A 9007-nucleotide genomic window follows, 5' to 3' on the forward strand; every position below is an offset into this window, starting at 1 on the left:
TCAATCGGCGACTAGTCTCATGTGCCCATGCAATAACAATGAAACAAAAAAATACTTTCGAGAGGCAGCAAAGAACGGGGTAAGAAATGCAGCTCCACCAACGTGAAACGTGGGGAAGTGCGAAGCAGTAATGAGCCAGTGCTGGAGTAGCGCTACAACCCGGGCGTGATCACGCGCGACGGACGCCAACAACCCGGGCCCCTAAAGTGCTTCGCAGTTAAAATACCGCTGATTAGCACGCCAGGGCCGCGATTTTGTAGCGATTCCTTCTTCGATGATATTCCATTTCGTACTTTTAGCGCTTTGTCAGTGGTCAGAGCTAACAAAGCGATCAGCCGGCCGTGTATGGTGAATGATAAGAGTGGCATATAATCGAGCGGAAGGCATCGCTACAAAATCGCGGCCCAGGCATAGAGTAACATACGGATTGCAAGAGTGGCCACTCCAGCCTAAAAGCGGCTGAGAATACGCATCGCTACAATATACCGGCCATGGTGTGATCAGGCAAGGCGATGCTATAAAAGATGTGCGATAACGTCTCCGTGGTCTTCGCTGGGTTCGTCAGCCTGAACGTCTGTCTGCTTGGCTGCTGCTTGGTAAGAACGCCTTTATTATGTTATTCTTCCCTTCATTACGTTTTATTGCGATAGCAATTATATGGACACTTCAACCGGATTTCTGCCGTCGTCGTGAGGTTCCGTATAATGTCCAAGGGCGATAAAATCGTCGCTGCGCGCCCTATTCCCCCGCGCGCTATCACAGAGAGCGAGCGCACAGCGGAAAGCAAACGCGACCGTCGCGCGAAAGGCCGTGGGGATATGGGAGGGAGGGAAGCGGGGCGACGCTGTGCTGCGGCACGAAATACGTATCTTGCAACCGGGCGCAAGGAGAACTGGCCACTCAATATCCCATGCAAAAGCAAGAAAGCGGGAAGGCAGCGTGGGAGGGAGGGGGGGGGGCAGCTTCTACTCTGCAAACAACTGCGTTTGTACTTTGCCCGGCTCGGGCGACTCTTATCTCCACAAGGCTCTGACCTTTGTATGAGCTGAGCATTCCCCGCTCAGTTTCCGTTGAAGCGATAGACCGCACGAACCTTCGCCCGCTGCAGCGGCTGCTTTTGCTACCAGCGTTTTGACAGTCGTTGTCTGCGGTCATTCAGTGTGATCTATTCATGTTTGCTTGTGCGCGCCGACACCACGCTTGTTAATTCAGTTAGTAAGCGAAAGTGTCCAAGTTTATGCAGCCGATAAAACTACTATCCCTCCTCCGAATAGCTCTCTACTAATTTGCTATCGCAATTGATGCTTTGCCTTTCGGGCGAAACGACATTTTTTAATTGATCATCTATTAGTCACTTCAGCCGTAAGTTGACATTTGTCGCATTGTGCTGTTCGGCGCAGAGAGCTGTCTTGTGTTCTTCACTTCGTGCATGAGGTTCGTGGATTGATTCAGTAAGAAACAGCAATTAGGAATGCTGCGCAGCATGTTTGCGAGAAAATCATTTCTTGGCGCAAGAAAGTGAGTCTGCACACTCCGGTACACGTAGTCTGAATTCAATGCATGTGTGTGCAATTGTGTGAAAGAATGTAGTTATGCTTAGGATCATTATTCGTGGCGTTCGCAGATTGCTTGAAGTCTTTGTTACGAGCGCAATTAGAGAGAACTTGCGAATTGAGAAGAATGTAAGCTGTGGCTACAACGTATTCTGAATAAACACTGCTGTCTCAGTAGCGCATGCATGGCACCGAAAGTTATTTTTTTTAGCTGCGGCAATTGCACGTGACGCTTTTCGCGAAAGGGAGATGTGAAGTGCGTAGGAGAAAATTTGTGCTAAGGCGGGAGAGAAGACATAACCAACACTTTTTTTTTTCAGGTGACGCCATCCGGAGTCAAGTACTACGGGAATTACTGCTGTGTTGCGTGGTTGGTTGACAACTGTAGTCAGCAGCCTTCATTCCTTGTTTGCTATGCAGCCCGAAACTACCACATAAAGGGACAGACAACCGCTCAGAACATGAATTCAGATAACCCCGCTGATAGAAAGATCGTCTATCGTAACAGGCCCTGTATTTCTACTAAACGTGGATTTATATTTTTAATTCACTAAAAGTCATGAAAAATGACCTTTGGCGACCCACACGGCAAAATCATGAACGTACTTATGAGGTCTACCACGTGACCTTGTATAGTGTACTCTTGTTCCTGGTCTTTTTATTAACATTGAAATGCGTGAACATTCTTTCTAAGTTTTTTTTTCTAACTTATAATGTGCAGATAAGCCTTCGTTTGTAGTGAGTAGAAAAGTGGCGCTCCCTACGCCTTTGTTTTCGATGACTTGGCTTGGCTCATCTATTGACTGAATAGCAACGATGGGGGCCAGCTAGCCATGACGTAGGCATGTACTTGGGAAAAACGCGGTACAACTATAAGAAAGGTCTGTGCAACAACGCAAACTTATTGTACCAGTCTATTTACTTTTAAAAGTGATTGGAAAGGTGACAATATAGGTGGTTAACCACAGTTGTACTCCCTCCAGTCCGGGTGAGCTTTTCATTGCGCCATAAAAAACTGGGTCCATAAAGATCGGTTGTCAGTCCCTTTAATAAGAAGGGTTAGGCTTCAAAAGACGAGCATTGTTTTCTTATTTAATGCTAATGCTGTCTTCTGCAGTTTTACTGTTTTGTGGGTTTTCTCATCATATTGCCTGTTTATTCATTTTGTGAAATTTATTATGCAGCTGTATTGGCATGTCTTGCATGTGCAGTGCACCTATCTATTTGTGCTTGCGTTCATCGAACGTAGCGAAAAAAAATGTGTATGTGCTTACTGAGAATATGGCTTGAAGATAAGGTTTCGTCGCTTTCAACACTTGTCACGTTTATTTTAAATGCCTGCATAAACACACAGTGGCATCCTGTGCTTGCTGCTCTGGCGGTACAGCTTACACGAAGCTACTCTACGCATGCAAGCAACGCGTAAAAAAATCAGAATATAGCCTCCGGGACGACCACTCGCACAAAAGCGATCTTGGAGGCCGTGTAATTTTTTCATTTGCTAGAAGATAGCCTTCGAGATTAGGTTTCCTGCGGTAACAATCTCTGAGCTGTGTAGATCCCACACACCCGCTAGGTGCGCTGCGAACCCAAATCAACAGCAACAGCAGAGAGGCCCGAGAGATCAAAATTTAGCATAGAAAGCTTTTATTGGAAAAAAGCAGCAGAAAATGTCCCTAACAGCACGGCACCAAGACCCGATGAAATCCCAATAAAGCTAATCAAAAACCTCGGTCCAAAAAGCAAGGCACTGCTGACTAATGCCATAGAGGAAGTGATTAGAACAAAGAAAATTCCTGTTGGATGGCATGAAAGCAAGATGAACCTCATCTACAAAGGCAAAGGAGATAAGACGAGCTCGTACAGGCCAGAGACAGTAACGTCGGTGATATATAGAATGGAAATGCAAGCCATAAAATTAGAACTGTCGAAGTGGGTGGAGAAAAACGATGTATTGGGTGAACTACAGAATAGGTTCAGGCCAGGCAGACGCTTATAAGATCCGTTTGTACTAATAATTAATTATGGGGTTTTACGTGCCAAAACCACTTCTGATTATGAGGCACGCCGTAGTGGGGGACTCCGGAAATTTGGACCACCTGGGGTTCTTTAACGTGCACTTAAATCTAAGTACACGGGTGTTTTCGCATTTCGCCCCCATCGAAATGCGGCCGCCGTGGCCGGGATTCGATCCCGCGACCTCGTGCTCAGCAGCCCAACACCATAGCCACTGAGCAACCACGGCGGGTTCCGTTTGTACTAACTCAGTGCATAGAGATTTCAGTAGCTCAGAAAAGACCTTTATCGATCGCATTTCTAGATATTAAAGGAGCTTATGACAACGTAGACAGGGAATTGCTATGGGATATTCTTCAGCACAAAGGCATAGAAGACGATTTCGTGGAGCTGTTGAGGGAGATATAGAGACAAGCAAGTACAAGTGGTATGGGAAGGTCTGCAAAGGTAATGAAATGGCGGGAATTTACCAAGGATTGAAGCAAGGATGCCCTCTGTCACCATTATTGCTCACGCTTTACGTTAAGGCTATAGAAACACTACTGGAAAACAGCGAATTAGGTTTTGATTTATCCTACATGCATAATGGACAAATGGTGCAACAGAAGGTCCCTGGACTGATGTACGCAGACGACATTGTGCAACTAGCGGACAATAAAAAAGATTTACAGATACTTGCGAATATCTGTGGGAATGCAGCGACAAATCTAGGCCTTAAGTTTAGCACAGAGAAATTGGGAATTATGATCTTGAATGAAGAGACGAGCAACTTCGTGGTGTCAATTCAACAGCAATACCCATAGTGAAGCAATATAAGTACCTCGGCGTACACATAAACGAAGGAAAGAATTACTCAAGCAACCACCAAGATAATGTGAAAATAAAGGGGAAGCGGAATGTAGCAATAATGAAACACAGAGCACTGTGGGGCCACAATAAGTATAAGGTGGTGCGTGAAATCTGGAAAGGAGTAATGGTGCCAGCGCTAACATTCGCAAATGCCATTCTATGCTTAAAATCAGATATCTTGTTGGGTTTGGAAGTTAACCAAAGTAGGCCGGTTGGCTTTGGGAGCCCACGGTAATACCACAAATGAGGCAGTGCAGGGTGACATGGGTTGGGCCTCTTTTTGAATTCAGAGAACCACAGAGCAAAATTAGTTTTGAAGAAAGGCTCAGGAACATGGACGAAAATAAATGGGCGGCTAAAGTGCACAAGTATCTCTACATGAAAAGCGTGGACACAGAATGGAGGAAGAGGTCAAGGAAGTTGGCAAACCAAGTACAGGATAATCAAAACTGTAAATAGACAACCAGGAGTCATCAGAAAGAAAGTGAGAGAAATAGAGACCGTAAATTGGATGCAAAGAATGGAAACAAAAAGGACAATGGAGAATTACAAGAATGAGAAGAAATTAAAAAAGAAAATCTGTACGATAACACAAAGGGCAGTGCCTTGCTATTTGAGGCTCGAGCCGGTTGCCTAAGGACCAAAACATACCGGAACAAATATTCAGAACTAGATGAGGCATGTATATGCTGCAGTAAAGATCCAGAGACCACTCAGCACATCCTAATGGAATGCGACGGGATCCACCCAACGAGAACGTGCAAATCCCAGAAGCGCTTGGGTTTAAAGTGGAAGGAAACATCAACAGATCAGCCGTAGACATAAGCAAGATAAGATTAGAGTACTGGTGGAAAAAAAGCAGGGAAAAGATGGATACGAACTGATCTCTTAAAATCATAGGTAGTGGTACAAGGTAAATTTTTGAAAAAAGAAAAATAATAATGAGAGGTATACAAAAATGCTAGATAAAGCACACCTATAGTATACCTGATTAAATCAAGCAGGCTAGGTGACTATTTGTCGCCGCCCCGTTTCAAAGGGGATGCCAATAAATCATCAACAACAACAAGGACCTTAAAATAAGCCGCAGGGGCCTACGGAAGTGTCCTCTCTTATCCTTGTATATGTTACTCTATGGCCAAGGTCTCGACGAAGCAGACGCGGCTGCCGCCGCTACCGACGACGAAACGCCACATGCACTGGCTGGGCTTTCTATTGCCATTGCACTTCACACTAAGCGCTCACGCAAGCACGTGAAACATATAACAGGTCGAGCGGCACAAGACAAGCGAAGAGGGAAAAAACAATCGAAATAATGCTACGCGAAGATCACACAACCGAAGTGCGGCCAAGGCTCACAGTTCAAAATGGCAACACATGTTCCGACACTAGACGTCGCCGTGTTGGGCAATGGCGCTACTCAAACATCTATACGCAGGAGCGTATCCAGCAATTTGTTTCGGGGGGGGGTCTCTCGTCGCGCCACTGAGTGGACCTGCAATACATTGTAGCAAAGATTTATTATCGCTAGTAACTCGCTCACTCACGTGGACCGTCGCGAAATATTCAGCTTTGACCATTCGTGCGCCCATCGGTGTAGTCTGTCATTTATTGTGCATCTAAAGTGCACATATATTCAAGTGTGCGCCCATTCACTTATTCTTGACACATTGGTGAAAGAGTGGGCATAAGTTTCCGTGCCGGTTGGGGTAGATGGGCGTAGATACTGTGCGCGAAACGTACTATGACAGAAAGCGGCACTACTCCCTTTATCATTGTTTAACGAGCAGTACTCACTCTTGCAGACGTACCGAGGCTGAAGCCCTCTCTTTGAAGGTTAGCGATACAACGCTGGCGGATGAGCAAATTTCAACATCCTCGAGAAAAGCCGTACATAAATCTCGAAGCGCGGGAAACACGTACGGACTATTGCAGCAGCAGTCTGCAAACTTCGTCACATATTCATTACATTCCTTAATATGCCAGTCACTATTTTTGCAGCCAACTACTACACGCGTTTTCAATCTACATGATTCAAACCAGCATGAATGGAGCACAGTGCGTTAGCGAAAACGTTAGCGAAGGTAGAAGCGGTAATGGTTTCTTATTCGTGCACTGTCACTGAGGCAACGTATGGCGCGCCGCCGTAAGCGACATCTCGTTTTTCTAGAACAAACTGCTCTGCGAAAAGGGTCATACTCGGGCACGATCTTCGCTGCTGCTCGCCGCTCGTTTCCTAGCTTACCTCTTGCTAGGCCAGCTGTCAGCACACGTCTTACTGTGTTGCTCCGCCTCCTCATGGATCAGGGGCGTAGCCAAGGGGTGTGGGGGGGTTCAACACCCCCCCCCCCCCCCCCACTTACCCACCCTTTGTGTGGTCACGGTGTTTGTCAAGGCTTTGACACTCTGTGAGGTTTTGGGCGAGAATGTGGCGGCCGCATTCTGAAGCAACAAATGCGGCAGCCGCATTTTCGATGAAGGCAAGAATGCTCGAGGCCCGTTTAGATTTAGGTGCACGTTAAAGAACCCCAGGTGGTCGAAATTTCCGGTATACATTTCTGCCGCTTCCCTTTCAGGTGCCGGTTAGACCGTGCTCACGCAGGATTAGTCTGCGCGCGAAACATCTCGTTTGCGATTGCGCCCCTATGGAAGGCTGGTAGTTACTGTTGTGTTGTTAAATCCCAGACCAGCAATTACGGAAGGCTGGTAGTTGCTGTTTTGTTGTGGAATCCCAAACCAGCAATGTACACACGAAGGGGTTGATGACAGCAGTGAAATTCCACAGACTCGCAACAGAATGCACGAAAGAGACAACCGACAAGCATGAATTACTGCTGCGCACAGTACAGCGTAACTAAACTCTTGTTGCAGGCGCTGACAGTTCTCGTCGGAGTTCACGCGTCCTGAGAAATTGATTATGTGCACTATGCACTGAACAAGACCGGAGTTCATTCCTGCATCACTAGTACACCAATCAGTCGAGATTCTGTGAGGTACAAGGCCGCTTCCTGTTTGCACCGGCATAAGTGAAGCAGAAATGAATTGCACGCACTACTTAAAATGCGTACACATGCCATATCTATGCTGTGCGGTGAAATATTCTGTGCAATTCTGAATCTGTTGACGTAAAGGCAAATGACGGCTGCACGCTCGCACACAGCGGAAGACACAGCGGCCCATGCACTTGCCGCAGGAAATGCAGCCCTCTCGTATGAGGGAGCAGGGCGACGAAAGCTTCGGAAAAAAAAAAAAAAAAGCCTTACGCGTTTTGCGCGTATTTAAGTTTTCTAGCGCAAAGACGCAGCGAACAAGCTATTGCTATGGGAGTAGGTATAGCCTGGTCACACGTGCATTTTCACGCGTATAGCCGTCCTTAATTGTGAAACGCACTTCGCCCCGACGAGGACGACGCCATCTACGTTTAACAGAGATTAACAATTAATCGTGTCTTCTCCAATCGGGCGGGTCATCTCAATGATGCGTTTTCGGTGACTGGTTCATTCAGTGGCGCGATGAGAGACCGTTGGTTCAAACGCCCACTGTACCTGTCGTACTTATTGTATTTTACTGAGCTTACTTTACTTTTTACTTAACTTTTTCACAAGCACATGCGAGGGGGGTCCCATGTCTGATATACATGTATATAGTCTGCTTAAACTACCGATATTTATTATCAATCGCATCCCGTAGAGGAAAGCAGACGCCGATCAGTTTGCGTCGGCGCGCATCTCTACCCACAGGGACATCCTCTCTGTAGTGTCGAGGCTTGGATCCGACTTACCCAAATTGTGTGGTTTCGTTGCTAACGGTCACACACCGTCATGGGCTGCAACATACAGGGTGTTTCAGAGAACACTTTCAAAATTTATTTAAGGTTGTCTGTGGCAGATAGCCCAATTCTAGTTAATGAGCTGGTGTACTCGAAGAGGTGGACATGCACACTAAATTGAAATGCATAATTGATTAATCAACAAAAATTCACTAATTAAGTTTAATTACCTGATGGCCCACATTACAATTTACAAATTGTAGACGTGGAGTTCGCAAGGCGGATCCACTTGGAATTAATTCTCAGGATGACCCCAGTTTCGAGATATTAAGTCCCGAACTCTGCGGAGAAATACATTGGCGTTCCAGGTAAATTTGTGCTTCAACGCATAAAGCGACGTTTTGTTAAGAAACTAACTGGAATGCCAATGCATTTCTGCGCAAAGTTCGGGAATTAATATCTCTAAACTGGTGTCATCCCGAGAATTCGTTCCAAGTGGATCTGCCTTGCGAACTCCACGTCTACAATTTGCAAATTGCAATATGGGCCATTAGGTAATTTGTTAAAAACTTTATTGACTTTTTGTTAATTATTCGAATATGAATTTCAATTTCTTGTGCAAGTAATGTCCGCCTCTTCGAGTAGACCAGCTCATGAACTAGAATTGTGCGATCTGCCACAGGCAACCTTTAAGAATTTTTGAAAATGTTGCCCGAGACACCCTGTATATGTACAATATGCACAATTTATCTTTACCGCCATAAACCAGTTCCCGTATATGTTAGTACTTGATTGATGGCAAAATATGCCAGTGCTCATG

This window comes from Dermacentor silvarum, chromosome 1 (assembly GCF_013339745.2).
Source record: "Dermacentor silvarum isolate Dsil-2018 chromosome 1, BIME_Dsil_1.4, whole genome shotgun sequence".
Classification (NCBI taxonomy): Eukaryota; Metazoa; Arthropoda; class Arachnida; order Ixodida; family Ixodidae; genus Dermacentor; species Dermacentor silvarum.